Source organism: Geospiza fortis, unplaced genomic scaffold (assembly GCF_000277835.1).
Source record: "Geospiza fortis unplaced genomic scaffold, GeoFor_1.0 scaffold657, whole genome shotgun sequence".
In the NCBI taxonomy this organism is placed as follows: Eukaryota; Metazoa; Chordata; class Aves; order Passeriformes; family Thraupidae; genus Geospiza; species Geospiza fortis.
Window position 1 is genome coordinate 556598 of NW_005054481.1, and position 23974 is coordinate 580571.

General features: G+C 54.0%; 1 protein-coding gene across 1 annotated transcript in view; it reads left to right on the plus strand.

The window, feature by feature from the left end:
• Positions 1-23974, plus strand: part of PIGU (phosphatidylinositol glycan anchor biosynthesis class U) — a 52648-nt gene that overhangs the window by 6638 nt on the left and 22036 nt on the right. The gene's annotated exons all lie outside the window — the stretch shown is intronic.

Here is a 23974-nt window from a genome sequence, read left to right on the forward strand (position 1 = left end):
CGCCGGAGGGCGCGGGGGGGACAGGAAGGGAAGGGGGGATGTGCTGGCGCTGCCGAAGGGAAGGGCCAGAGGCTTGAGGCTTCCCAGACGCCCATCCCTTCTCACTGCTGCGCTGCACAGCCCTCATCCACTGAGACACGAATGAGGGGGCTGGGGCCGAAACCCCTGCATGTGCCACCCGACCATTACCCACCTGCCAGGGGGCTCAGGGGGTTCGTGAAGAATGACAGGAACATCCCTGGGGTGTCACAGGCCCTCAGGATGCTTGGCATCACCAGGTTTGCCTTCGTCCTCAGCATGGGCCGACCGTGGGACCAAGGTTTGGTTTGTCCTTGTGCCAGACTTGTCACAGGGCAGGATATTGTCTGTATAAAGATAGAACATTTATTAAAACAGTCATTAATGGAGCCGTTTGGGTGTCTGAGTCATGCATGGAACAGTTAGGACTCATCTGGCATCACAGGTGAGAATTCCCCACTGTAAATTCACAAGAGGTAGAATTTAATTGTGTCTTATTCAACACGAGGTCACAAATTAAATAACATTTAGTCTTCTGTAATTGTAGGATCTTGCAGAAGAGTGTAAACCATTTTGGGAGGAGAGCTGCCACCCTGCAGAGCTCCCACCCCACTTTGCCAGGAGGGGAGCAGAAGCCTGTGAAGCTTGAAACAGTCCTAAGCAGAAAATCCACTCATTTGGGATGTCCATGGAGGGAATTTTGAGCTGGCCATGGCATTTTCAGTGAATGCCCGTGGAGCTGAAGTTGCTGGGCACAGAGGGGGCAATCCACAGAAGACACCCAGAAGTTGGCATAACCACACTTGACCCCCAACCTGGTCCCTGCCTGAAGCCAAGAGCTCCTGCTGCCCATGAGGTTCATTTTGCTGCTTCTGCTTGTCCTGGTTTCACATGGAGTGATTACAGGATGGCTCCTGCTGGCTGCAGCAGGAGTGCATAAATTAGCCTTTACTCCTGCTGCCATAGAGGAGGGCATAAATAAATGTAGCAGAATGAATCTTGTTAGGGTGAAACACGTTCCAGGGTAAACTGCCCCATTTGTGCTGGCATATGCCCTAAAGCCCAGGCTTAAATGGGATGCCCCTCGCTCCATTCCTACAGGGATGGGAAATGCTTCAGTCTCTGCGGCACCCTGCCCTGGTCTGCTGCTGCCAAGAGGGGGTGGCAGTCCCCTCCCAGGGCAGCGTGCAGCCCCAGTGATTTACTGCTGGAAAAGCACAGATGGTGAAGCAGAGGAAGGAGCTTCTCACCAGCCTGAGGCCGTCAGCAGTGGCTGTGAGGGGCAGGGGCCAGGGGCTCTGGGGTGGGTGACAGCTGTGCTGTGTGACAGTGGGAAGTGGCTTTAATCTTGCTGGCACAGGGAATAGTGGGCAAGAAGCCGTGGTGGCCCAGCCCTTGTGTGCCTACAATCCTGCAGGGCTGAGCTGGGGTCCACGTCACTGTGTCCTCTGTCTGTGCATAGCAAGGAGAGACTGGAGGGACCCCCCTCTGTCCCCAGGGACAGCAGTGTCTGCTGACACTGAGTAAGGGAAGGGAAACCAGAGTGCCTTCCCTGTGGCATCCTGAGCCAGCATGGGGGGACACAGGGCATGACCTGGCTTTGACTCCTGCATGGCCCTGGCCCTCAGGTCGCTGGGAAAGTCACGCTGAGCTGAGCTGCAAGGCCTGGGGTGGCTGTGGCTGGAGAGGATGAGCAAGCAGCTGACTGCACCTCACCTGCCCACAGGTAATGGGGAGTTAAGTGGGGCCTTGTGTGTCACAGCACGAGCCCACCCCAGCAGCTGCCTCGGGCTCTGCTGCTCAGGAGCATAACTGGAGGCACTCTGTGAACTTGGGTGACTGCTGAAAATAGGAAGGTGATCACACTGGCTTCTGCTTCATGCAGGAGGTTTTGGGAGCAGCACTGAGAGCCTCTGGCAAGGTGCAGGGCCAGTGTATAATGCACGTGCTTCATTTCACCCAGCAAATGGCATGCAAAGCAGGCAGGGTGCTCATTATAGAATGGTTTGAGTTGCAAGGGCCCTTAAGGATCACCTAGCTCCAAGCCCCATTTACCTGTCCTTTAATTAAAAAAAAAAAAAATTCATCCAGCTACCCAAAACTTCTAAAACAATAAGAGATCAGGGAAATAATAGTGTGTTTGGATCTTTGCAAACCTTTCCAAGAACACGTCTCCAGCATTTGGCATTGACTGAGAAGGAGGTCCCAGAGCACCCCTCCAGCCCCAGCTGGCCACTCTGGTTTCCCTGCAGGTGCCTGGGGTGACCTTGCTGCATCCCAAGCAAGTGCTGCTCCTGGCATCCCTGCCATGAGTTTTCCCAGAGCCCAGGGAGCTCTGGCCCAGCCATTCCTCCTGGTGATGCTGAAGTCACCAGGCAACTCCTGAGCACCTGAAGAAGCATTTCCCAGCCATGTCCTGGGGCTATGGGTCAGCAGCTGGCTCAGCCCTTGCAGCTCCCAGGTGCCTGAAGGCCCCAGTCTGAGTGTGCCACAGGGCTTGCTGCCACACCGTGAGCTGGGCGCTCGTTAGCTGGGGCTGGGAAGAGCAGTTAATGAAGAAGGACATGTGCAGTGTACAGAGACAATCCTGCAACACAGGCTCAGTGCCAAACAGCAGAAAACAGGGAAATGAATCACAGAATATACTGAGCTGGAAGGGACCCAGAAGGATCATCGAGTCCAGCTCTGAAGTGAATGGCCCATACAGGGTCAAGACCTCACCTTGCTGTCATTGGCACCATGCTCTGACCAACTGAGCCAATCTCAGGGTCTTTATGAATGAGCAAAAGCTGTTCATTCTCCTTCCCCAAGCCACCCTGTCTCACCCCCATTGCACTGAGAGCCCTTGGAGCACTCAGGGATGTGCCCAGACACCCACCCAGCCCCAATGAAATGGACTGGGAGGTGCCACCAATCACCCACACACACCCCTGGTGTCTGTGTGTGCCACACCTCAGCTCTTCAGGTGGCTGTTCCCATGCTGCTTGTCCCTTGGGATAGATTTGTCTGGAAGCTCCTGCTTGAAGTTCTGTTGTAGATCAAGAAAATGCAACATGCACTCTTTCACATCATTAAAAATCCTCATCGATCTCCTTGGGAGCCCCTCTGGTCCCCTGAGTGGTGGCACTGGGGACAAGAGGTGTGCTCCTTACTTAAACTGGGAAAGACCACCAGTCCCTGAGGAACCTCAGTGTCTCGCTGGGCTTTGGTGGACAGAGTAAGGTCCATGAGGCCCAGGCTCAGCGTGGCTTCTCCCCCACTGCCTTGCCTCTTCCAGAGATGCCTGAGACCTGCGTGGCTCACGTGGTCTCCATCCCAGGTCCACAGTACTCCACAGCAGTGTCTCCTCCCTCTTCCCAAAGGGATGCTGGCAGGGAGACACAGCTGTGTCTGGCCAGACACACACCCAGCTGAAGGGCTCAGTTCAGCCCCTGCCAGGGGCAGGGCAGTGTGGATGTGCTGTGGCTCAGGTGAGGGGTAAATGGGGGCTGTCACCAAGGCTGGTCACTTGCTGCCTGGTGGCCAGGACCCCAGTGCTCCCAGCACCCCAGTGCTCCCAGCACAGGGCTTTGCATGGGCTCCCAGGCCCCAGTGGGCACAGAGAGCTCTGCCCAGCCCTGGCCTGCACTGGAGAAGAGCTGTGAGGCACTCAGGGAAGCTGTGGTTATTGCAAGGCTGGGGACAGTTCCTTCCTGGGACACCTGTGGGACAGGGATGTGCCCTGCAGTGGGGAGGAGCTGCTCTGTGCTGCATGGGCTGGATGAGAGACAGTGACCTGAGCGAGGTGCAAAGCAAATGGCTGATGATCATATCTGTGGGGCAACCTGCACCCTCCAGCCCCATAAAACTTCCTTGTGCCACCCATAGATACCCACAGCCCAGGTAGCACCCAAGGGTGGGGGGAAGAGAGGGGGCTTGGCTCCCCAGCTGCTCTGCCATGGGAGAGGGCAGCAGGCCGGCCTCATGTGGACTTCCATCCCAGAGAAACTGCCCAGCACCTGACATGGGGATGGTCCATGAAGAGCCTGGGATTTGCCTGAGGCTCTGAGTGTGGCTTTCCAGCAGTGAAGGAGCATGGAGTTTACCTAGAAAAAATACGGTGAGTGCCCTCTGGGAATGACCACAGCCAGGAGGTGACCTCACTGGAAAGAAATCTGGGTGTTCCATTTGCACTTCTCTGACAAAAAGACCTATTTCCAAAGATGAACGTGGGACAGAGGTTTTGCATTTGTCGCATAAAAAACGGACTTGCTTCTATATTTAGAATTTGGGTCACCAGCAGCTTTCTGCCAGGCGACACCAAAACAACTTTGAAAAACAGGGCTGCAACCCGGCTTTGGGCCAGGCAGCAGTGTCCGGTCGGGAAGGCTGCCCAGGGGCAGTGATCAGAGGAGAGCTCGGCCGCCTTTGGCAGCAGCGCCGGCCGGGCCGGGCTGTCCCTCCTGCCTGGGGACGCTCGGAGCCCCCGCCACGAGCGCCCCGTGATCCCGGCCCGGCGGCGCTCTGACTCAGGCACCCTGCACCGACACCTCCTTGTTTTGCACAAGCTCCCTGCTTGGCTTGGGGACAGAAGGAAATAGCAGCTGGTGAGATGAGCCCAGTAATTTGACCCAAGGCGATTTTGGGGTGTGTGTCTCAGCACGGAGCAACCTTGCCGGTCGGGGTGCAGCAGCCGGGGTCAGCGCCTGTGAGGCGAGAGGATGGCGAGGGGGTGGAGCCGGCGACGGCAGGGGGGAGTGGGAGCGCAGCTGCTGCCCCACTGACAGCACCGGCCACGGCGCCTCCTGATGGGTCTCCTCAAAAGTGACTGACACCCGGTTTCAACCTTCCACACCGTGCAAAGAGAAGGAGCCTGCCCACCCTGCTGCCCCTCGCCCCTCCACTGCAGGCCCCTCCTGCTCCCTGCCCTTCTCAATCCCCCGAGGCTCCGCATTCCCTGCCCCTGGATCCCAGCAGCAGCTGCTACCCCCAGGGTCCCCCAGCCTCACCCCAAAGCAGCTCATGCCATAAGCCATAGCAGGGGATGTGCTCCGTCGTGCTGGGGTGCTCTCCACAGGGGTGATGTGTACTCCACAGGGGTGGAATGTGCTTCATGCAGCAGGGATGTGCTCCATAGGCTACATGGGGAGGGTGCTCTCCATGGGGGTGCTGCTCTCCACACAGGCAAGTGTGAGCTCCATCGAGTGTGCATTAGCCCAGAGGGCACACAATGGTCTGCAGGCAAGGAACGGACCCCGGCTCAAGGCTTGCTCTTCCTGTAGCCCTTCTGACTCCCAGCAGGCTGGACAAGAACCCAGGAGCCCTTGGGAGCCTTGGCACTCAAGAGGCCCCCAAGACTCTGATGCTCCTGAGGGGCTTCAGTGACGGCATGGCTTTGTAGCTTCTATAAATCAGGACAGTTGTATTTTCCAGAGTTTGGATCACACGTCTCTGGCTCTTCTGCCCACTCCTGGGTAGAAGTGATCTCCTTCTGACAGGTGCCATGAGGTGCCCAGTGTTCTGCCCAGTCACTGGCACTTTATTCAAGTGCATTCCCAACTTGCTCTCAAGTCTGTGCAACCCAAAAGTGAGATAAGCATTTGAATCAGCATTTAGGGCCTTGTTAAGGTCAAGGTTAAATCCTGCCTAAACCAACCCCAGGCCAGTAGAAGTACAAGCCTGGCCCTGCCTTTGTCACCAAAGGTGCTGCAGCCCAGTGGGTCAGGGCAGGTCATGCCATGGTGCTGCTGGGGCCCTGTGTGTGTCTGGGCTGGATGAACCCTGGAAGCTGCCACCTTCCACACAACAGCATTTCTGGCCCTTTTGACTCCTGCCACATATTTGCCTCATGCAAGATGAGGTTTTGGCAGTCAGTCCTGCTTCACAGCAGTGCTGAGCCCTGGGATTCACCCAGGCTGGGGAGAGGCTCAGCCCTCCATGGCAAGAGTAGAAGAAAAGGTTGGACTGAAGCTGAATAAAAAAGCAACCACTCAATCACCTGGTCAGGCCTCCCACAGTTCAGTGTGGATTTGTTTGAGCCCCAGGAGTGAACATCCTGAACCGTGAGCCTGTCTGGGCTGAGGCACAAGGCAGTGCTAGCCATGGAGGACTTAATCCTCATCTTCATGTGTTCATAGTCCCATATATTTGTACCAATTTTATTTTAAATCCCTCCCTAGGACAGAGGGAGGAACTTCCTACACTCAAATTCAAGCCAGGACAATCATAATCAAATAAAATGAAACCTGGGTCTTCCATTTCAGGGGATAGGAAAATTACAGGGTAGAAATCACACTTCAGTAGCTGCTCAGCCTTGATTGCTCAGCTAAGGCTTGCTGGAGATTGGTCAAGGTCTTGTGTGCCAGGTGGACCAATTTTCCTGCACTTTGCTGGTGCCATCCAACATGCTCCTTCTCTTTGGTCCTTGTACCTCATGTTTCAGGGCCACACCACACCTTCCCCAGCAGCCGGTGTCCGCAGGGGACACTGCTGCTGGACACCACCATGGTGACATGGTGACATAGTGACACAGCCTAGTTCAGGTGTGGAGACAAGGCTGCTCCATCAGGCTTTCCTGTGGCTGCCTGTGCTCCCACCCAAACCACACGGCCTCACCATCAGCATCCTCATCTGAGAAGGTCTGAGTAGAGTGGGGAAAAATGAACCCATCACTCCCTGCTGAGGAATTCTCTGTCCTGCAGTTTGGTTTAGTCCCGATGTGGAGGGGCAGGGCTCCCCAGAGCTGACAGGAGCAGCCTTGGGATGGCCATGCTATGCTCAGCTGCCCCAGCCAGGTCACCAGCACCAGCTCTGCTCCGCTTCCCCCCTCCTAATGGATGAATTTTCAACAATCGAAGTTGTCCATGCTGGAGCAGGATCACCAGGACAAAGACAGGCTCATCCAGCACTCAGGGGTATCCTCAGCCTTGGAGGATCTGTTCCAGCTGGGCTGATGGTTGTCCATGTGCTGAGTCACCTTGACTCTTCTCTCCAGACTATGACATGCTGCCCAGGAGAGAGGCAGCTCCCACCACGGCGTCTGAGCTTCCTGTCCCGAGGTTAGAGGCAGCCAGGGGGGAAGCTGCACTCTGCAGCTGCCCTGGATGAGCAGGGACCTCACTGCTCCTGCAGCCCTGAGCCTCAGCCTTGCCTGGGTCTCCTTGGGGACAGGGACTACCTGCCTGCAGCTTTCCTTATGTGCTTCCCTGGTCCCTGATGCTCAGAGGATTCCTGCTCCACTGGGATGTCCCTGCTCATTTGGTTCTTTGGCTCAGTCTCTCCTTGGAGAGACCCTTGCTTTCAGTACCCATTGAGAATCATTTTATATGTTTTATGGAACAAGATTGTAAAGCCAGGTGTGAAAAAAAGAAGATGAGGGAACACAGGAGTTGATGGAGAGCCTGGAGCAAGTTCACCAGTTTCCATATGGCATCTCTCCAAAGGAGAGATCTTCCTTGTTGAGCTTCCGTGGGTGTGGTAAGGACCAGGCAGAGTCTTTGGAGTCTCATGGCACAGAGGGCACAGCAGTGGTGTGATGCCACACCAAGAAACCTCCCGTGCCTCACACAGAGCTGGGATGGCTCTGAGGGCCATGAGCGGGATGCTCCAGGTGCCTGGCACCAGCCTTGTGCTCCCACCTTGCCCAGCGCTGGCCCCAGCCTGCAGGGAGCCTGGGGCTGTGCAGGGCAGGAGGACTCTGCAACCTTCTCTCAGCTGCCTCCAGCAGCACTGGAGTTTGCTCCCAGGTGTCACCCCAGAGTGAAACCCAAGAGAGTTCCCGATAAGGGAGGGCAGCTATAAATGTCCTGTCCTGTGTAGGTTTCGCTATATTGAGGGGAGGAAGGGAACACTAAAGTCTCCTCTTAATCCGCAGTGTGGTTTTGTGCTGAGATGAAGGGAACAGATCCCCTGTGACCATGGCCAGGGTGCCTCCCCCCAGTCCCAGTGTCCGCACACACCGGTGTGTGCACATCCCTGCACACGGCACGTCCCCGGGACACCCTCCAAGCCCTGCCCACCACCCACCCCAACGACCTGAAAAATACACCACAGCCCAGATTAAAATTAGCTTGGGGATATTTCCAGTCAGGCCAGCAACTCTGCTCGGGGGCAATGCCAGTGCATGGCTGGATATGTCACAGCCATGGCCCTGGTTGGAGAAGGAGCACAGCTCCCACACCAGAGCAGTGTAAGATGTGGGACCACTGCTGCAGCCAGCCATGCATGGGGTGGGGATCTGGAGAGGGGGCTGGAATTCAGCTGCAAATGGCCAGGCTCCGTTTTCTACAGACCTGGAGATGTCTGGGGTTTGTAGTTATTACCTCAGACTGAGCCACAGGCACAGGCCTGGGGAGGCAGCACTGCAGTGCACAGCCACATTAGGGCCATCGTGGAGAAAATTTTCAGCCCACCACTGCACATCTGGTGCCTGACAGGACATGAGCTGGTGGATGACCAGCTGCAGTGCCTGCAGGTCTCAGATGAATCAGGCCAGCAGAGTCCTGGTCTCATCCTGGCTTTGGTTCTCCTCCTGCTGCCCCTCTCCCACAGGCACAAAGCCAGACCCCCTTGCAGCCGTGCTGCCTTGTGCATGACCAGGAGTGAGCCCCCCCATACAGAGCTGTGCCTCGTGGGCAGCCAGCTCCTGAAAACCCAAGCACGAGCCACCTCCACGTGCTGGCAGCCGTGGATGGGCAGCACTATTGGTCATGTTTGCTCTGGGTGCTGCCAAGCACCTGCTTGTGCTGGCAGGGCACCCTCCAGCAGCCCAGCACAGAGGCAGGGAGAGGCGTCCTGCCGTGGTGGGCTGCTGGCTGGCCAAGCTCTGCGTGCTGGTCGGGTCCTGCAGGCTGAGGCTGAGGTCACCCCCAGGGCAGATGGGAGACAGCAGCTTTGCCCTTCCATGAGCCCTGGGCTGACCTCGGCTAGGTGTATCCAGCCTCACTGTGCCAGGCTGGGCTGGAGGTAAACACTGCAGAGCTGGGTGACAGGACTGAGAGCTCTCAAGGACTCTGTGGCATTTCAAACATCCTCCCCCAGACACCATGAGAGACAGAGTCCCGCTGTGTATACCTTGGCACCTTGCTGAAGGACCACGTCACCCTCCCCTGGAGCCAGCAGAGGAATTAGGATTGCAGTGACATGGGAGACAGGATCCAAATTTGAGGAGAGGACAAGGGGAAATTTTTTCCTTTGCTTTTCAGGCACCATCCCAAGACCTTTGATACACAGAGGAGTTTTACAATACCCACAATCCCTGGTAGCCCCATGCCTCTGGGTTACACCATCTGGGTGCTGGGTGCAGGCCCAGTGTGAGTGTGGGGCAGACACAGCTCTGCAATGCTCGCCCTGCCTGCAGCAGGCTTGGTGCTGGCACTGCTCTGCTGTGACTGGCAGCAGCAGTGCTGGCTGTGCCCAGCTCCACTCCAGGCTATGGTGGCTCTCCTGCTCAGCACCTCCCCAGGCAGGTGAAGCACCCCTGGCCCTTGTGTCACCACACTGCTCTGTCCAATCATAGCAGTGAGACCTGTCACCCTGGCACGGGGATGCTGGGGACACGTGTGCCTGTCACTTTGCTCCTTGGATGGTGGCCTCCCCAAGCATGGTGCTTTCCAAGGAGCTGACCTTAAAAAGAGCAAAACACAGGCTGCCTTGAAGGTTCCTGCTCTCAAGCATTCCCATTGGGTCTTGGCAGGCACCCTGGTCCTGCCAGCCAAGCTCTCCCACCAGGAGGGTGGCTGTCACCAAGCCCAGCCACCACTGCCTTATAAGGACCCTTCACTGAAATTGCCCTCGGATCCCTCTGCTCTCTCCGTGTTGCACATGGAGATGAAACCCTCAAGAACCACCGAACCACCCCAGGCAGGAGATGCCCCTGCACCTTCTCCTTTTCTCTCCCACATGAAACCCAGGCTCCTGCTTCTCTGAAAGTCTCCTTCTCTCTGCAAGAGAGTTAGCAAAGACCTTTCATGGTTTCCAGGCTTAGCTGCTGCTCCAAAATGCCTTACAAACAATTTTCTCCCCTTTTTATGAATATTAAGGAAGAAGCCAAAAAGCTTATTTGCCTGACTTCTCCTTAACCCCCTTCCAAATATATGAGTACCTGAGGATCCCAAAATGGAGAGGCTTTGACCTGTGATACAGTTGAGCACAAGAGGAAAAAGGGGCCCTAAGTCAGCACATAGCCCAAAAATAGAACGAAGGTTATCTGAAAAATGCACTAAATATAGACAAAAGCGTTTCAGCCCCAGCTGCAGCCGGTCCAGCCCAGCACAGTGCTCAGTGTCACTTGCAGGCAGGATTTTAAAGGTCCACAGTCCCAGCTAACATGCTCAGAGTAGGTTCATGTGATATCTTGGTTGGTTACAGCCCCACCTTGCTCTGCTTTGGCTCTCAGGGCACCCAAAGTGAGTGCCCAAGATTCTCACCCCCAGGGGTGCTCCCAGGGTGAGGAGGAGGCAGCAAGCCCAGCTCTTTACAGCCCCAGGCATGTGGAACTTCCACAGAAAGTCTGCACTGGCTCTTGGAGGGCAGAGGTACAGGTGATCCTGCTGGGAGTGAGACCAACCAGAATGCCACAGCCACCAGACCTCTCAAATCACTCCAGCCTCGCAACTGACTTTGCTGTCGGTTTAAGGCAGAGAGGAAGGTGCAGGCAAGGACTCCTTTCATCCGAGTCAGGTCATTCAGCTCCGTTTACAGCACAGTGGGAAAACTTCCAGTTTTCTGGCACTTTACAGCCTGTAAAAGCCTAGCCCTTCATTCTGCCCTGCCCAATGTGGAATGGTGACCTGCTGCTGCAGCTTTCAGGAAGGGGGGTCCAGGCAGCCCTGAGCCCAGCAGCACCTGTCAGCCTGTGTAACATTGCTGCCTCTGGCACCATGCAGAGGGAATGTCCCCAGTGGGTCTCTCCTTGCCCAGTTTGGGGCACTAAAGCCAGGTCCAGGGGGAATTTTTCCACCTGCAGCCTGCCAGACTCCCTGACCTGATAGATCCACCTCTTCCCCATCTCCTGCCCACCGAGGTGTGGGAGTGACTGTACCATCCTGGCACACGTTCCAAGGACAAGAGGCAAGGTCTGTGGGAGGAGAGGGCAGCACTAGTGGGCAGCAGGATGGAAGGAAGGGAATTTCACCTGTATGATCCCAAGGCACTGGAGGACTGCTCTCCCAGGAGATCTCCAGAGCTCTGGGTGGGCACCAAAATGGATCTATCAGCTCTGCATGTTTCTGGGATTTGGTGATTTTTGGTCATCAGCTCCTGGGATTTAAAAAACCCTCCCCTGAGTGTAAGGGCTGACAAAGGTGGAATGAAAATCATAAAATGTGTCTTATAGGGCCAAGTCTTGCTATCTTTTTTAAATGAGATAGGAAAGTTTCCATTAAAAAGGTCCAAGATCCTTTGAAGTTCTCATGGCTCATTGCCTGCAAGCCAAGTGACCCCTGGCAGCCTGGCATCCTCCTCTGCCAGTGCTGGCAGCAGATCCAAGGAACAGCCTCACCTGCAGCAGTGGGGTCTCTTTTGGGAACAAAGCATGAGGCTGCCTTCCTCCTCAATGCCTGGAGATGTGCTTTATTTGTGGAATTTTTAGGTAAATGCATGCTTTGCCAGGCAGGTCTGGTGCAGCCAGCTCAGAGCAAGGAGCACAAGAATTGCTGCTGCTCCCCCCGGCGCTGCCCTCAGAGCCAAGGTCCTTCCCCAGCACTTCTGCTCTGAACTCACAGCAGCCCTTCCTGACCTCCAGCTGCAGCCACCCAGTTTCAGCCGCCGAGGGAGCCGGTTAGGCAGCACCAGAAACACAAACAGCCTCCAGGGCCTGTGCCCAGATCTCCCCTGATGCCCCAGACTTTCTGAATAACTTCTTTCATAAAAACAATGTCGTGGAAGGGTGCAGATAAGCTCTGACAAACAGCACCAGGCGTTCCTGTCCTCACCTGTCCTCCATGGGACCGTGACACCCCATCATTAGAGCTGAGACCAGGAAGGGGCTGGAGGGCGAGGCCAGCACAGCGAATTGTCCCATGGGGGTGCAGGGCAGGGTGCTGGCTGGTGGGTGAGGAGAACCTGTAACATGGAGGAGGAACAGGATGGGGAAGTGCTGCTGTTGGTAACCCCTGCGAGGCTTCTCCCTTCCCCTGCTGGGAGCGGGGTCACCACTGCAGGAGGGGCGCTGGAGATGGAGGAGAAGCAGCACTTTGTGGGACTCAGAGCTGAGAGTGCTCCAGCAGGCATGGGTCACCATGCCCACCTGCCCATGACCTGGGCAGGCAGAGGGATGTGGGCAGAGCCTCCTCTGTGTGCCATCCACTTCTCAAAGTTATGGGCCTGGATTCTGCCTGGCGGAGGGCATCATGACCCACATCCAGCAAAACATGTGCATGGCTGGTGATCAGACAAGCTGAGATGAAGGCAGGCAGCACTGGGAATAATTCCCCTCACATTACTCCTCTCCTGCACCACTGCCTGGGCAGCAGCTGCAGCACTAGTGCGGGATTGTGCCTGTGTGCCCAGGGTGGGGTTTAATCCTAGGAAAACTTCCCCAAGCCAAGGACACCTGGGAGGTTGTTATGGCCTGACCTAAAATGAGGTGGATCAAACCAGAGATCCAATGGGAAAAATCACCCCCATATACTTCACCCAGCTCCTGTCTCTGCATTAACAACCCCATGTCCCTGCAACACCCACCTAGGCAGCTCTGCTGCATGCCTTCTCAGGCAGGCATTATTCCCAGGAAATAAAATTCCTGTGAATTTTATTCCAATAAACATTTTTTTCTGGCCTTGTCCAAATTAAAGCAATGAGAGCAGAGCAGCAGCAGAAAGAGTAAGTCCAGGAGCACTGCTGCTTTTCTGGCTACCAAGCTCTAACCTAGGAACCCTCACACACCTGGATGAAAGGCTTCTGCAGAACTGCTTCTCCTGTGAACCCCATTTTGCCCCAGTCAGATAATTGGTGTGTTGTGTATAGCTTGGGTCATTAAAATACCCCTTTTTACTTCCTGCTCTTCTGCACCTGGAGGCTGCTGTCAAGGTGATGCAAGAGGCAGCTGTGATTGCAGCTGGGTGGCACCAGCACCATCCCTGCTGCCCTGCCCCGGTCCACAGGGTGTTGTTCACGGGGAGGATTTAGTGAGCTGGTGTGAAGGTAAGGCTGGAGACAGAGGTTGGGGCTTGGGGGTGATGTGGAAAAGCAACAGAGAGACTAGAAACCATTCTTTTGGTTACCAAAAAGTATTTCAGATGTGCCTAATTCAGCATCCCAAACACTGCAAATGGGATGGAGCCAGAACACTGTCACTCCCCCTCTGGGGCTGGCATCAGTGGGGCTGGTTCAAGGAGTGCCCATTATAGAGGAACACTCACAGATGTGCTTCTTTTTAGGAAGCTCCTTCCAAAGGCAATTGGATCCAACTGCTCCTGTGCCACCCTCTAACCAGGCACCTAAAGGTGGTGCTTTCATCACTACCTGTTTCTGACAGAAATCTGAAGAAATACAAAGGTGAATTAATTTGACCATCTCATGGAGGATAGTGCATCCCCTGCTCTGCTGCCCTGGGATCAGGCAGAAGTGGAGGAGAGTGACCAGGTCAGTACCGGGGCCAGGGTCCCCTCCATGCCCACCCCCAGCAGGCCCAGTGGCTGGCACTGGCACGGGTGGGGCTGTGCTGGGTTCACGTTGGCATACAGGATGGGTCCAGCAGCCCTTCCCCCTGCCGTGCAGGCAGCTGAGCCTGGGCGGGCACGCAAAAACACCGGGGATCATCCTGGGGACAAAGACTGGGCAAGACTGGCCTGAGCAATCTGGCCAGGCAAGTAGAGCCAGGGGTGGCAAGAAGCAGGAGAGACAGGTTTGGGAGAAGGAGAGCACCTCCTCAGAGTTCCCTCCAAACAGTCTGTGCCAGGCTGGACCATCCTTCCACAGCCAGATCTCCTGGAGGTGGGTCCCTGTCGTGGCCATCGAACGCCGTGGCTGCTTGGGGAAAGCAGCAAAGCCAGAGGTGCGGTGGGTGGGAGGCGGAGCAGAGCACACCCAGGGTCTGTCTGTCCTGCCTCCTGCCACCCCGGCAGCTCAGCCCTGACCCGCTGTCGGAGAAGGCAGCAGAGTCCCGATGGGAGGGAGGGCGGGTGCCCAGCCTGTGCTCCCCCTGCCGTGGGCCCTGCAGGCCATCGTGGCTACCGTGGCAGATGTGGATGGTCTCCAGAACACGGCACTGTGTTGGGGTGGCACCTACACAGTCTGGAATTACCTTCCACCTGAGGAAGGCTGCGAGGCTCCATTCCCCTCCCTGTGCCCCAGACAGAAAAGGAATGGCCATCATGGGCCAGGCAGGCAATGCGTGCACCCCAATGGGACAGGGTCCATCCCAGAGAGCCAGGGTGTGCCACAACAGCACAGGGTGAACCCCAGTGCTCTCATCCTTCCTCAGGAAGGACACAGGGCAGAGGGTTTGGCCAGGACAGGGCTGCAGCACAGGAGCCCTGGCTGCAGGGATGCTCTGTTGTGGCAGCAGCTGGGAGGACATGGTTTTCCAGATGTTGGCTATAAACATCCCACTGCTTTCCCAGAGCTCAGACCCCCAACACTCTGGCAATGGGATGGGGAGAGCATGGGGATGTGGCTGGCAGCTCAGGTAATGCGTGACAAGCACAAGGGAAGGGTCCCTGGGGCAGCTGACAGCCGAGTCATGCACCACAGGACAGGTGGGGTGGAGACTTCAAAGAGCCCAGTCCCACGGGACTAAACAGGTGGGGAGTGACTCCTCTGGCAGAGCCTGTGTGAGGCCAAGCATCCAGCAGCCATGCCGAGCATGCAGAGCAGGGACAGTCACAGCCAGGCAGGCCGTGCCTCATGGAGGCTTCGGGCATGACCACAAATGGCCCTAGGTTCAGGCACGGGGAAGAAGGACCAGAGGTCACCGGCTGAGTCACTGGCAGGTGTGAGCACCACAGTCCCCAGCCCCAGCCACGGGCTCCCCTCCAGCCCCACTCCCCAGAGCACTCCCCAGCACCTCCTGCCACACCCTCGCACTTTGGCTGAATTTCTGCCCTTCGCAGCTGGGGGGCCCTGTGCCCAGGCAGAGTCACCTCTCCCTCAGCTCTGGTAGGACCCAGCCCTCAGAGCTTGCCCAGCACCAGGAGATGGAGCTGGGAGCCCTCTGCTCCGATGCCACACCTCTGTCCCAGGCAACCTGGCACAGACACGGTGGTGCCAGCACCTCCTGTCCAGCTCAGCCAGCAGTCCAGGCTGGTTTGCTCATGGCCACTACCTCACATCAGGGCTTGAGGAGGGCAGAAATCTTTTTATAACCTTAAAAGCCTGGGAGCATCTAGATGAGGCCTTGAGGTGAGGCAGGAACATCCTGAGCTACATCTGATGCCAGGGAAGAAAACATGTGTCTCTGTCCCTGCCCAGGGGGTCCAGAGGGGTTTGTGACATGAGACAGATGTTTGCTACCTGGCTTGTGCACCCCACAGCAGAGGGAAGGGAGCCCTCACAGCCCAGGAGCACTGCACAGACCACGGTGCCAGTGCCATCAGGATCACCTACCCATCAGGGCTCCCACAGGTCAGGGTGCTGGGGGTTCAGGGAGGGACCTTCCCAGCCAGACCCTGAGCTGCAAACTTTTCTAATTGAGAAATTCAACATATTTTCAACCTGGAAGCAGCCCATCCTCCAGGTGGGGAGAAGCAGAGTGGGCAAGGGAGATGTCTCCAGTGAAGGACTGCTCATGTGGGAATATGGTTTTGGGGAGCCTCCTTTGCTCCTCATCCCCACAGGACAGAAACAGGGCAGACAGTGGCGCTGCATGTAGGGTGGCCAGCAGTGCTTTTGTTCAGGTTCAGAGCAGGATGGCCATGCCTGGGGATTTTCAAAGAGCAGCTCAGGGGTTCATGTGGTGCTCAAGCCAACAGCAGAGGAAGACGTTTAGGTTGGATATTAGGAAAAATTTCTTCATGGAAAGGATGGTCAGGAATTGGAACAGGCCTCCCAGGGTGGTGGTGGACTGACCATCCCTATAAGCATTAAAAAACGTGTAGATGTGGCACTTGGGACACAGTTTAGTGGTTGACCTGGGCTAACAGTTGAACTGAATAATCTCAAGATGTCTTTTCCAACCTTAACGATTCCATAACTCTGTCTTGGACACCCTGATCACCCTGGTGTATTTTCTGTCCAGTGCTCTGGACATGTTCTCCCCTGCACACTGGCAGGGAAAGCTGTGCTTTGCAGAGTTGCCACAGCCAAAAGCCTGGGGTTGAGGAGGGGATGGCACCGTGCAGGGAGGACACTTGCTGTCCCTGCAGTCCACACACTTTTCCTTTTTCTCCTGGCCAGACCACTGCAAGCTGTGGGTTCCTCCATACTGGGTGCACTGAGAGCTGTTGCCAGGCCTCAGGACTCTCATTTTCCAGTAACAGGCATGACTCAGTCACTCTGCTTGACTTGGTGGCCTTTCTTTTTCTATGACCATCCTCCACTTGTCTCTCCCAGAAAATTATCCTTGATTTTAATTACCAGGTCCCAAGCAGAGGGAACCAGGGGATTAGGACTGGGGCTGGGCTCAGGATCTGGAGATTCATTCACATCTGACTTGGGGCAAGCATCTCCAACTCTCCCTACTTTTGTTTTCCCCTTGCCTGTTTCAACAGAGCCATCCTCTTGCCTGTGTCAATGCAATCTCCAGTATATGCTAAAAAAGACTATACTTGTAATGTCACAAATACTGTACAAAATGCTCACTCAGACCCCATAGCACCCACTAAATGCCATTAATAGGACATTTGGGTTAACTTCAGTTGTAAGATTTGACTGATAAGGGCAATTACCAGTGGCTCCTTCCAGAGAAAATCATGAACTCACAGCATGGTTTGGGTTGGATTTCAAATTCCATCCCACTCTTCCTCCTGCCATGGGCAGGGACACCTTCTACTGTCCCAGGCTGCTCCAAGCCCTATCCAAGCTGGCCTTGGACACTTGCAGGGATGGGGCAGTCACAGCTTTTCTGGGCAGCCTGTGCCAGGGCCTAACCATGCTCAAGATAAAAAAATCTTCTTTGCAACAGAAGTCCCTTCCCTGCAGGTATCTCTCTGCATGCAGGAAATGTCCTCTCCCCTGCAGAGCTGCCATGTGAGCACCACAGTCCCCAGCCCCAGCCACGGGCTCCCCTCCAGCCCCACTCCCCAGAGCACTCCCCAGCACCTCCTGCCACACCCTCGCACTTTGGCTGAATTTCTGCCCTCTCCCTGAGAACGCCTCTTCCCCTCCTTTTTCTCCTGAGACCCCTACCTGTGCCAGGAGGTTCATCCCCACCAAACTGGCGCCAGGAGACCTCCAGGAGCAGTCGCAGCTGGGGGGACCTGTGCCCAGGCAGAGTCACCTCACCCTCAGCTCTGGTAGGACCCAGCCCTCAGAGCTTGCCCAGCACCAGGAGATGGAGCTGGGAGCCCTCTGCTCCGATGCCACACCTCTGTCCCAGGCAACCTGGCACAGACACGGTGGTGCCAGCACCTCCTGTCCAGCTCAGCCAGCAGTCCAGGCTGGTTTGCTCATGGCCACTACCTCACATCAGGGCTTGAGGAGGGCAGAAATCTTTTTATAACCTTAAAAGCCTGGGAGCATCTAGATGAGGCCTTGAGGTGAGGCAGGAACATCCTGAGCTACATCTGATGCCAGGGAAGAAAACATGTGTCTCTGTCCCTGCCCAGGGGGTCCAGAGGGGTTTGTGACATGAGACAGATGTTTGCTACCTGGCTTGTGCACCCCACAGCAGAGGGAAGGGAGCCCTCACAGCCCAGGAGCACTGCACAGACCACGGTGCCAGTGCCATCAGGATCACCTACCCATCAGGGCTCCCACAGGTCAGGGTGCTGGGGGTTCAGGGAGGGACCTTCCCAGCCAGACCCTGAGCTGCAAACTTTTCTAATTGAGAAATTCAACATATTTTCAACCTGGAAGCAGCCCATCCTCCAGGTGGGGAGAAGCAGAGTGGGCAAGGGAGATGTCTCCAGTGAAGGACTGCTCATGTGGGAATATGGTTTTGGGGAGCCTCCTTTGCTCCTCATCCCCACAGGACAGAAACAGGGCAGACAGTGGCGCTGCATGTAGGGTGGCCAGCAGTGCTTTTGTTCAGGTTCAGAGCAGGATGGCCATGCCTGGGGATTTTCAAAGAGCAGCTCAGGGGTTCATGTGGTGCTCAAGCCAACAGCAGAGGAAGACGTTTAGGTTGGATATTAGGAAAAATTTCTTCATGGAAAGGATGGTCAGGAATTGGAACAGGCCTCCCAGGGTGGTGGTGGACTGACCATCCCTATAAGCATTAAAAAACGTGTAGATGTGGCACTTGGGACACAGTTTAGTGGTTGACCTGGGCTAACAGTTGAACTGAATAATCTCAAGATGTCTTTTCCAACCTTAACGATTCCATAACTCTGTCTTGGACACCCTGATCACCCTGGTGTATTTTCTGTCCAGTGCTCTGGACATGTTCTCCCCTGCACACTGGCAGGGAAAGCTGTGCTTTGCAGAGTTGCCACAGCCAAAAGCCTGGGGTTGAGGAGGGGATGGCACCGTGCAGGGAGGACACTTGCTGTCCCTGCAGTCCACACATTTTTCCTTTTTCTCCTGGCCAGACCACTGCAAGCTGTGGGTTCCTCCATACTGGGTGCACTGAGAGCTGTTGCCAGGCCTCAGGACTCTCATTTTCCAGTAACAGGCATGACTCAGTCACTCTGCTTGACTTGGTGGCCTTTCTTTTTCTATGACCATCCTCCACTTGTCTCTCCCAGAAAATTATCCTTGATTTTAATTACCAGGTCCCAAGCAGAGGGAACCAGGGGATTAGGACTGGGGCTGGGCTCAGGATCTGGAGATTCATTCACATCTGACTTGGGGCAAGCATCTCCAACTCTCCCTACTTTTGTTTTCCCCTTGTCTGTTTCAACAGAGCCATCCTCTTGCCTGTGTCAATGCAATCTCCAGTATATGCTAAAAAAGACTATACTTGTAATGTCACAAATACTGTACAAAATGCTCACTCAGACCCCATAGCACCCACTAAATGCCATTAATAGGACATTTGGGTTAACTTCAGTTGTAAGATTTGACTGATAAGGGCAATTACCAGTGGCTCCTTCCAGAGAAAATCATGAACTCACAGCATGGTTTGGGTTGGATTTCAAATTCCATCCCACTCTTCCTCCTGCCATGGGCAGGGACACCTTCTACTGTCCCAGGCTGCTCCAAGCCCTATCCAAGCTGGCCTTGGACACTTGCAGGGATGGGGCAGTCACAGCTTTTCTGGGCAGCCTGTGCCAGGGCCTAACCATGCTCAAGATAAAAAAATCTTCTTTGCAACAGAAGTCCCTTCCCTGCAGGTATCTCTCTGCATGCAGGAAATGTCCTCTCCCCTGCAGAGCTGCCAGAGGGGCCAGGGCAGGGGGACAGTACAGCCCTGGCTCCCTGTGCAGCACAGGAGAGGCACAGGGGCACAGGTGGGATTCCTGTGTCTACCCCAACTCCGTCTCACAGATGACCAGTCCCTGCCCCAGCCCTCTCTGTCAGTTTGGCAGCCCTCAACAGTTTAACCCAGTGAGAACATGGAAAGACAAGTTCAGGACAAGCCAAGCTTCCACATTTCTTAAATCTGGTTTTACACATCCCCTCTTTGCCCCTCAGACTGGACTTGATCCCAGCTATTGCAGCTGAAACCCCGGGGGCAATGCCAACCCTCCGAGCAGCCGTCCTTACAGGGACTCCTGTGGGGAATTCCCAGGAACTAATGGTGCCTCTGTACACAAATCAATACCCACAGAATTGAAGGATTAGGAAGAGGAGTACTTCTCAATGTCACCCGCAGTCACCAAATGGTGGAAGTCACAAGTTTGCACTTCTGGGGGCTGATGTTGGCTTTGCTGCATTGGTTTGGACCAGGATCAAGCTTTCCACAAGTCTGACTGATGCTCTGGGGAAAGCTTGCTGCTCACCTGACATTGGTTTCATCATTTAGCCCATTCTCTCCCATCCCTTCTGAGGATTAACTGGAAAAATATTGATCAAGACACTGGTTTCAGCTTAGCAGTGGCTTTCCAAGGCAGGGCTGCTTCCCACTCTAAGGACAGCATGGCCGCCTTATAGAACAAAGCAGGGATGGACAGAAAACTTGTCACAGGATGAATTTGCAATTCCATTTCTTTAAACCAAGAAATATGTTCACTGTTACTAAAGCTGCACACAAGGAGGTGGGTTCTGTATTCCTGTTGCCTTTATTTCCAAGCAGAGAATCAAAATTTGTAATTCAGTGGTTTAAAACACCAAGCTCTTACAGGGCAAAAATATTTGACCCATGAGTGCCCACAGGCTCTGACACTCATTTCCTATGGCTCTGCAGCCACCTCCAGCAGCTACCAGAGCCCACCCAACAGGAAACCTCTGTGCCATCTGCAGAGTACAGCATTGTAGAACACCACGTGCCTTTTTTCCACATTCCTGATGGAAAGTAAGGCAAAAGGCAGGAGAAACCCTCCAGCACCTCCACTGCTGTGCTCTGGGGCTGGATCAGGCTTGAGAGCACAGGTGTGGGGGAGGGCCTGGTGCTCCAGGAGGCTCAGCAGCTGGGAAGGGCTGCTCCAGTGCCCTACAGGACCACTACACACCTCCTGCACAAACCCCTCCTGCAGCCAAAGGCCCAGCTGCCTGGGGGCCACAGGTTGTTTTTTCACACCTCTACTGGACACTTGGGTGTGCAAGCTGGTCCCTGAGCAGGGGAAGTTCAGCCCAGGAACAGTGCATGAGTGATATGCTAAGGCCTGAACAGCAGGCCTAAGCCTGAGGTGACTTATAAGATGAATCTTGAGCATGATGCTGTTAACACCATCAAGGCTCTTTAGTTAAAAATAGATTATTAAAACATTTATATTAGTAATTCTTAATGCCAAACTGGCTGTTGTAGAGATGTTTGTATAACCTTGTGTAGGGTATTTCAAGAAATCTTCCCTATAGATGTCCCTAGAGATTGTCAGTAGAATATTTTAGGCAAAACCCTCCTGGCTGTGGCCTGGGCTCTGGCCAAGCGCTGTCCCCAGCTGGCCATCAGATGTTTTCTGCACAAAAAGGTAAACAAGTCATTTGGACTTGTCAGTTTGGGCCTATAAAGCTGGACCTTGTTTTTGGGCGTGCTGGAGAGCTCAGCTATGGGGGGATGCACCACGTGGGATTTCTCAAGGGCTGGAAGGGTTCTCCAGGCCCTCGCTGCAGAACAGCCCAGGCACTGCGGGCTCTGCCTGATGGTGGAGTGTTCAGGCAATTGGTGATGTATCTTCATCAGCCACTATTCTCCCTCTCTGGCTCATATAGTAATGATTAGATGCATTACCTTGCTTACTTTTACCTGTTGCTAAAGCCAAGAGAGTAATAAGTTTATTGTTTTACCAGATGTATCCTTTTACTTCTGTTTTGCCTCAATATTAATAGTAAAACAAAACCATTCTTCCTCTTGGTGTCTGTGTCCATTCTATTGCCCCTGTTAACTTGCCAAAATAATGAGCAGAGAAGGGAAACAGGGAAGGGGCACAGGGAAGGGATTCATTGCTCAGAAATGCCCATAGGGCTTCTCTGCATCTGGCTCCTGCCTGAAAACACACACTCGCCTTGAAGACAAAGAAATCTAATAAAATGTTTGAGAAAACACTCTGCACTCACAGTCTCTGCAGCACACAAAGGCACAGTGCAGTTCAGCAGCTGCCAGCCAAAACCCAGCTTTTTGTTCTTAAAACACAGAGACACTCCTGTGTAACCACACAGGCAGAGGGAGCATCCACCATATGATCCTGTGGCCTTGAACCACTGTCAGCAAAGGCTGAGGCAGAAGCAATGAGCCACGTGTGTCAGAACAACAGAGAGAGAGACAGAGGGGTGCCAGCACTGGGTGTGGGAGCTTCCCAGGAGGGTGAACCCAGCAGGAGCTCCTGCTCCCAGAGGCACTGAGTGACAAGCAGTGCCTGGGCAGCTGGAAGAAACCTGCCTGAGGAAGCACTTGTCCTTCCCCACTGTCCCTGGCTGGCTGTCACCAGCAGCTCCTCCTCAGCTGGGACAGGGCAGAGCTCAGGAATGTGGGGCAGATCCAAGTGGGATTCACAGATCTGTTTCCTACTGGCTTCCCATAGAGGAAAACATGGCAAAGAAACAGAGTGTGATATACAAAGCTGCTGTGCATAACCCACTTTGCCTCTCCAGCCTCTCTTTGCTCCAGCTGTTACAGACCCACCTGGTTTTCTTTCACTTGAAATGGAGGAAGGAAATGGTACTGCTGGCTGTGAATGCTCAGCCATGTCCTGAGCGTACTGCATCTGGACAGCCCATTTTTTAGAGATGCTGCTGTCAAGGTGAGTTGTTTAGCCAGTGCCCAAAGGCTGAACAGTGCTGTTTATCAGACCCCTTTGATTCCTCTTGCCTAACTTCAGGCGCCCAGAATTTCGGTGTTCAGCTCACATCATCAGCTCATCCCTTCACCACCCAGGAGAGATGTCTGAGGTGAGTTTGGAGCTCTCTGGACAAGCTCATCTCTCCCTCATGTAGATTGTAGATGACAAGCTTCCACTAGATGATTAATTGCCTTAACTTAGCTGGCAGGAATTTCATCTTTGGGAATTTTTTTAACATTGCCATTTAAAACTCATTCTGAAAAATATTAAAAGCAGAAATACAATCTTTCTGGGCATTGAGAAAAAGTTGATTTGCTTTCTTACAAAAATATCTGTCTTACGTGTAAAGGAAGTTCTGGTACATGAAGCCAGTCAAAGAAATCTGAAGTGCAGTTTATTTTCTCCTGTCTCTGAACCCAAAGAAGAAAGACCAACTGCTCAGGCTCTGGTTTTGATCCAGACCACTGCTAACCTCCATAAAAGACCACAAACCTCATCCTGTCTTCGGTCAGCTAGCAGCAGAAAGACTGGAAGATACCTGCAGCAGTGCTATTTCAGACTGCTGGGAAAATCTGTTGTTTTCCAAGTTAATAAATAAAAGGAACTAACCTTTCAGCAATTCCTAGAAACAGCAATACCCTTCAATTTAACAGCAGTTTTTTATCCATGAACCCCCAGAAAAAAGAAGTAATGAGTAGTCATGTAGCCCACAAAAATTAAAGGCATATGAATTTATGGGTATTTTTTCACTGACAAGCCCAAAAGCTATCAGGTGTTCTAGTCAATAAACCCCAACAGAAGACAACTTGAAAAGAGGCAAAACCAACTCAAATGTTTATCAGCAAAGGACCCCAGTACAGTGAGATAAGTAAATGTGACTTTCTCAGGAACACCAAACCCAGTGAGGACCCCCTAATGACTACAATGCAATAACTACTGCTGTGCAAGGTCTGTGGTGGGAAAGGCAGAAGGAAACAAAGTATAACACTGAAGTGGTTGACTATGAAAATAAAACATGACAGCTTGGCCAAAATAAACTGTGGGTAAAAATTACCCCTGGGACATGGGATAGGGTGGGATACGTCCCACAGGAACAGGAAGCATCCCTGAGATATGTAAGTCATTGCACACGGCCCTGATGAAATCTCAGAATAACAACAAAGCTGTGGTCTCCCAAATGCAAAAAAAAAACCTGCATTAGGCTGGAATAGTTGCCAGGGAGGACTGGAGGGTGCCTCAGGAATCAGAACACCTAATTTGTACAGTGAGTCAGGAAAAGGAGTGGCTTGTTTACCCCAAAAAATGTCACCATTGCATAATTCCAGCAGGGCACACAAGAAGTGCCCATACCAGCATCTGTTTGCAGGAACAAAGATGAATCATCCCTGAATTGGCTCAGTGTTAAACAGAGTGTTTTATGAAAGTTCTGTGATGCAACAAGCCCAGGTTGAATTCATCCATCCCCTGTGTGCTCTGCGTGGGTGCCTGGCGTGGGCAGCGCAACCAAGGGAGCGCAGAGCTCCCAGCAGCAGCAGCAGCAGCAGCAGCAGGCGCAGCAG